This window comes from Arachis stenosperma, chromosome 2 (assembly GCF_014773155.1).
Source record: "Arachis stenosperma cultivar V10309 chromosome 2, arast.V10309.gnm1.PFL2, whole genome shotgun sequence".
Lineage (NCBI taxonomy): Eukaryota > Viridiplantae > Streptophyta > Magnoliopsida > Fabales > Fabaceae > Arachis > Arachis stenosperma.
In genome coordinates, this window is record NC_080378.1 from 60122899 (window position 1) to 60129057 (window position 6159).

General features: G+C 35.1%; 1 non-coding gene across 1 annotated transcript; it reads left to right on the forward strand.

Annotated features, from left to right (window-relative positions):
• Positions 1-750: 750 nt before the first annotated feature.
• LOC130964633 (small nucleolar RNA R71) lies at positions 751-854 on the forward strand. Its single transcript, XR_009080719.1, has one exon. It is a non-coding gene; the product is annotated as a small nucleolar RNA R71 (small nucleolar RNA).
• Positions 855-6159: the final 5305 nt, after the last annotated feature.

Genomic DNA, 6159 nt, shown 5'->3' on the forward strand with positions numbered 1-6159 from the left:
ATGGCCTTGCACTCTCCTTTTGGATTCTCTTCTGTATTGCTTGGGAGAATACTGGGAGGAGTTTCAATGACTTTCTTACTCAGCTGGCCCACTTGTGCCTCCAGATTTCTAATGGAGGATCTTGTTTCACTCATGAAACTGAAAGTGGCCTTTGACAGATCAGAGACTAGATTGGCTAAATTAGAAGTGTTTTGTTCAGAATTCTCTGTCTGTTGCTGAGAAGATGATGGAAAAGGCTTGCTATTGCTCAGCCTATTGCGTCCACCATTATTAAAGCCTTGTTGAGGCTTTTGTTGATCCTTCCATGAGAAATTTGGATGATTTCTCCATGATGAGTTATAGATGTTTCCATAAGGTTCACCCATGTAATTAACCTCTGCCATGGCAGGGTTCTCAGGATCATAAGCTTCTTCAGAAGCTACCTCTTTAGTACTGTAGGATGCATGTTGCCATCCATTCAGATTTTGAGAGATCATGTTGACCTATTGAGTCAACACTTTGTTCTGAGCCAATATGGCATTCAGAGCATCAATTTCAAGAACTTCTTTCTTCTGAGGTATCCCATTATTCACGGAATTCCTCTCAGAAGTGTACATGAATTGGTTGTTTGCAACCATGTCAATGAGTTCTTGAGCCTCTTCAAGCGTTTTCTTTAGGTGAATAGATCCACCTGCAGAATGGTCCAATGACATTTTCGAAAATTCAGATAGACCATAATAGAATATATCTAATATGGTTCATTCTGAAAACATGTCAGATGGACATCTTTTGGTCAGCTACTTGTATCTTTCCCAAGCTTCATAGAGGGATTCACCATCTTTTTGTTTGAAGGTTTGAACATCCACTCTCAGCTTGCTCAGCTTTTGAGGAGGAAAGAATTTATCCAAGAAGGCTGTGACCAGCTTATCCCAAGAGTCCAGGCTATCCTTAGGTTGTGAATCCAACCATATTCTAGCTCTATCTCTTACAGCAAAAGGAAAAAGCATGAGTCTGTAGACTTCAGGATCAACTCCATTAGTCTTTACAGTCTCACAAATCTGCAAGAACTCAGTTAAAAACTGATAAGGATCTTCAGATGGAAGTCCATAAAACTTGCAGTTTTGTTGCATTAAAGCAACTAGTTGAGGCTTAAGCTCAAAATTATTGGCTCTAATGGCAGGAATGGAGATGCTTCTTCCATCAAATTTGGACGTTGGATTTGTGAAGTCACCAAGCATTCTCCTTGCATTATTATTATTTTCGGCTGCCATCTCCTTCTCTTGTTCAAAAATTTCTGAAAGGTTGTTTCTGGATTGTTGTATTTTAGTTTCTCTTAGTTTCCTTTTCAGAGTCCTTTCAGGTTCAGGATCAATTTCAACAAGAGTTCCTTTTTCCCTGTTCCTGCTCATATGAAAGAGAAGAAAACAAGAAAAGAAAGAGGAATCCTCTATGTCACAGTATAGGGATTCCTTTGTGTTAGTAGAAGAAGAAAGGGGAGAAGAGTGAAGAAGAATGGGTTCGGATTTTTAGATAAAGAGAGGTGAAGAGAAGTGTTAGTAAATAAATAATTAAATAGAATAAGAAAAGAGAGGGAGAATTTCGAAAATAATTTTGAAAAAGGGGTTAGTAATTTTCGAAAATTAAATATAAGATATAATTAAAATTAAAATTTAGAACAAAAAGACTTTTTGAAAAAGAGGTGAGATATTTTCGAAAATTAGAGAGGGAAAAGTAGTTAGGTGGTTTTGAAAAAGATAAGAAACAAACAAAAAGTTAGTTAGTTGATTGAAAAAGATTTGAAATCAAAATTTAAAAAGATAAAAAGATAAGAAGTTAGATAAGATATTTTAAAATCAAATTTTGAAAAAGATAAAATTTTTGAAAAAGATAAGATAAAAAGATAAGATAGAAATTTTAAGAAAAGGATATTTTGAAAAAGATTTAATTTTTAAAATGACTTAACTAACAAGAAACTACAAGATAAGATTCTAGAATTTAAAGATTGAACCTTTCTTAACAAGAAAGTAACAAACTTCAAATTTTTGAATCAATCACATTAATTGTTAGCATATTTTCGAAAATATGATATAAAAGATAAGAAAAGGATTTTGAAAAATAATTTTTTAAAATTTTCAAAAATAAGAAAAAATGGAAAGATATGATTTTTGAAAAAGATTTTGAAAAGATAAGATTTTTAAAATTGAAATTTTGACTTGACTTGTAAGAAACAACTAATTTTGAAAATTTTTTGACTAAGCCAACCCAAAATTTCGAAAATTTGGAGAGAAATAAGGAAAAGATATGTTTTTTATTTTTGAATTTTTAATGAGGAGAGAGAAAAACACAAATATGACCCAAAACATGAAAATTTTGGATCAAAACACAAGATGCATGCAAGAACACTATGAATGTCAAGATGAACACCAAGAACACTTTGAAGATCATGATGAACATCAAGAACATATTTTTGAAAAAATTTTTATGCAAAGAAAACATGCAAGACACCAAACTTAGAATTCTTTAATGCATGGACTCTAACAAACGAAAAATGCATATGAAAAACAACAAACAACACAAAACAAGAAATCATCAAGATCAAACAAGAAGACTTACCAAGAACAACTTGAAGATCATGAAGAACACTATGAGTGCATGAATTTTCGAAAAATGCAAGAAACAACTTTTAAAGCATGCAATTTACACCAAACTTAAAAATTGACTCAAGACTCAAACAAGAAACACAAAATATTTTTGGTTTTTATGATTTTATGATTTTTTTGGATTTTTATTAATTTTTTTTCGAAAATATTTTTGGAAAAACGAAAAAGAAAATAAAAATTTAGAAAAAGATTTTTGAAAAGAAAATTACCTAATCTGAGCAACAAGATGAATCGTCAGTTGTCCATACTCGAACAATCCCCGGCAACGGCGCCAAAAACTTGGTGGACGAAATTGTGATCAACAATAATGGCTCTTTGGCATGTGCCTAAAAACTAATTCAGCACTTTCTTTTCACAATTCCGTTCAACTTAACCAGCAAGTGTACTGGGTCATCCAAGTAATACCTTACGTGAGTAAGGGTCGATCCCACAGAGATTGTTGGTATGAAGCAAGCTATGGTCACCTTGTAAATCTCAGTTAGGCAGATTAAAATGGTTATGGGTTTCGAAAATTAATAATAAATAGAAAATAAAAAGGGATAGAAATACTTATGTAAATCAATAGTGGGAATTTCAGATAGGCGTGTGGAGATGCTAGAATCCTTTCGAATCTCTACTTTCTTATTGCTTTCATCCAATCCTCCTTACTCCTTTCCATGGCAAGCTGTATGTAGGGCATCATCATCATCAAGGGCTACTTTTAATCCTCTCGGGAAAATGGTCCTATGCGTTGTCACTGCACGGCTAATCGTCTGGAGGCATCACCCTTGTTGATGGCTACATCCCATCCTCTCAGTGAAAATGGTCCAAATGCTCTGTCACAGCACGGCTAATCAGCTGTTGGTTCTCGATCATGTTGGAATAGGATCCATTGATCCTTTTGCGTTTGTCATCACGCCCAGCAATCGCGAGTTTGAAGCTCGTCACAGTCATTCAATACCGGAATCCTACTCGGAATACCACAGACAAGGTTAGACTTTCCGGATTCCCGGGATCCTACTCGGAATACCACAGACAAGGTTAGACTTTCCAGATCCCCATGAATGCCACCATCTATCTAGCTTATACCACGAAGATTCTGTTGGGAAATCTAAGAGATATGCGCCCGGCCTAAGGTAGAACGGAAGTGGTTGTCAGTCACGCACGTTCATAGGTGAGAATGATGATGAGTGTCACGGATCATCACATTCATCAAAGTGTTGTGCAACGTATATCTTGGAATAAGAATAAGAGAGAATTGAATAGAAAGTAATAGTAATTGTATTGAAACTTGAGGTACAGCAGAGCTCCACACCCTTAATCTATGGTGTGTAGAAACTCCACCGTTGAAAATACATAAGTGAAAGGTTCAGGCATGGCCGAATGGCCAGCCCCCTGAATGATCAAAAGACCGAAAGATCAAAGACTAAACAGTCAAAAGATTAAACTGTCAAAAGATGTTCCTTAGATCTAAAGTGATCAAAAGATGTCTAATACAATAGTTAAAAGTCCTATATATACTAGACTAGCTACTAGGGTTTACATGAGTAAGTAATTGATGCATAAATCCACTTCCGGGGCCCACTTGGTGTATGCTTGGGCTGAGCTTGATCTATCCACGAGCTGAGGCTTTTCTTGGAGTTGAACTCCAAGTTATAACGTGTTTTGGGCGTTCAACTCCGGATCATGACGTGTTTCTGGCGTTTAACTCCAGACAGCAGCATGTACTTGGCGTTCAACGCCAAGTTACGTCGTCAATTTCCAAATAAAGTATGAACTATTATATATTTCTGGAAAGCTCTGGATGTCTACTTTTCAACGCCGTTGAGAGCGCGCCCTTTGGAGTTCTGTAACTCCATTAAATCCATTTCGAGTGCAGGGAGGTCAGATTCCAACAGCATCAGCAGTCCTTTTGTCAGCCTTTTTCAGAGTTTTGCTCAAGTCCCTCAATTTCAGCCATAAATTACCTGAAATTACAGAAAAATACACAAACTCATAGTAAAGTCCAGAAATGTGAATTTAACATAAAAACTAATGAAAAAATCCCTAAAAGTAGCTTGAACTTACTAAAAACTACCTAAAAACAATGCCAAAAAGCGTATAAATTATCCGCTCATCAGCTTGCATGTTCCAAATTCATTCTTCCCTTATCATATTAAACATGCATACTAAGTGTTTGTGAAAAAGCTCGTATGGCATTGTGCATTCTTCGTTATTCTATCATTCTACTCTAATGCCTGTTTTTCGCAAAACCCTTTCCAATATTTTATTAGTTAAATATGATTGTCAATACAAACGTTATTGTTAGTTTCTCACGACTAATAATACATTAAGTCTTTTAATGCTTGATATACGCTACTCATGCCTTTGCCAGCATGCCAATAAATATCTTGCATTTAATTGCCTCAATTTATCATGCTATGCTTCCATTGATGTCCTAATTTCATGGAATCGCGACCATGTGTTAACGACATTCTTCTTTACTTTGGCATGATTATCACTCGTACTGCCCTCCTCTCTGCTATATCCCTTTGACTTCATGTCCCTTTCTCTTCTCCCTTTTCAGGATGGCCACCAGGAAGGGTAAAGAGAAAGACTCTACAACGAGCACCAGCTGAGGAATCACAACCCCCGCCCACCTGCACATCTTTGCATGCACCGAGGACAGTACAATCTTTAAGTGTGGGGAGGTCGATACCAATCTCCATGGGTTAGTTAGTCCCTTCTCAACACTAATTTTTAATTCTCTATGTTAGTTCATTGCTGCATTTGTATGTGTATTTGCATGTTTGATTGCATACTTTACCATCACTTGATTAAAGTAAGAATTTATTTTTCAAGAAATTTTTAGAGCATTTCACTAATTTGAATTAAAATTTTTGTTAAACTTGTTTGAAGAAATATTATATTGAAACATGGTTTAGAGCTCGAACACACAAAACCATTGAGATTTTGAGCCTACTTGATTGGTTGCATTTTACCAACCAATATTTTATTTTTGGTGTGTGTTTTTCTCTCTAAAATTGTGATCTTTATCTTGCTTAATTCTATATTTCCATTATTTGATGTATGCATGCACTTATATGATTGAGGCTTTGTTTCACTGAGCTTACATACCCATATGGCCTTACTTTTCATTATCCTTTGCAAACCAATGTTGAGCCATTTTACCCCTTTGTTCTTTACTTTAGCACATCATTAACTCTAAGCGAAAAACAATAATATCCTTAATTTGAATCCTTGATTAGCTTAGACTAATGAAAGCGCTCATAAATTAAGTGTGGGGAAAGTGGGTTTGGAAACGTTTGGTTTGGGAATTGAGCATGTTAGACTTTGTGTGAAAATGTGAAAAATGTTAAGAACATGTTTATGCATTCAAAACCTTAATCATATGCATTGAAAAAAGAATTTATTAAGAAAATAAAAATAAAAAAGAGAAAAAAAAAAGAGAAAAGAAAAAAAATAGCAGAAAAATAAAAAGGGGACAAAATGCCCTTAAGTAAATGGCAATAGCAATGCATATGTACTGTACTAAAAACTT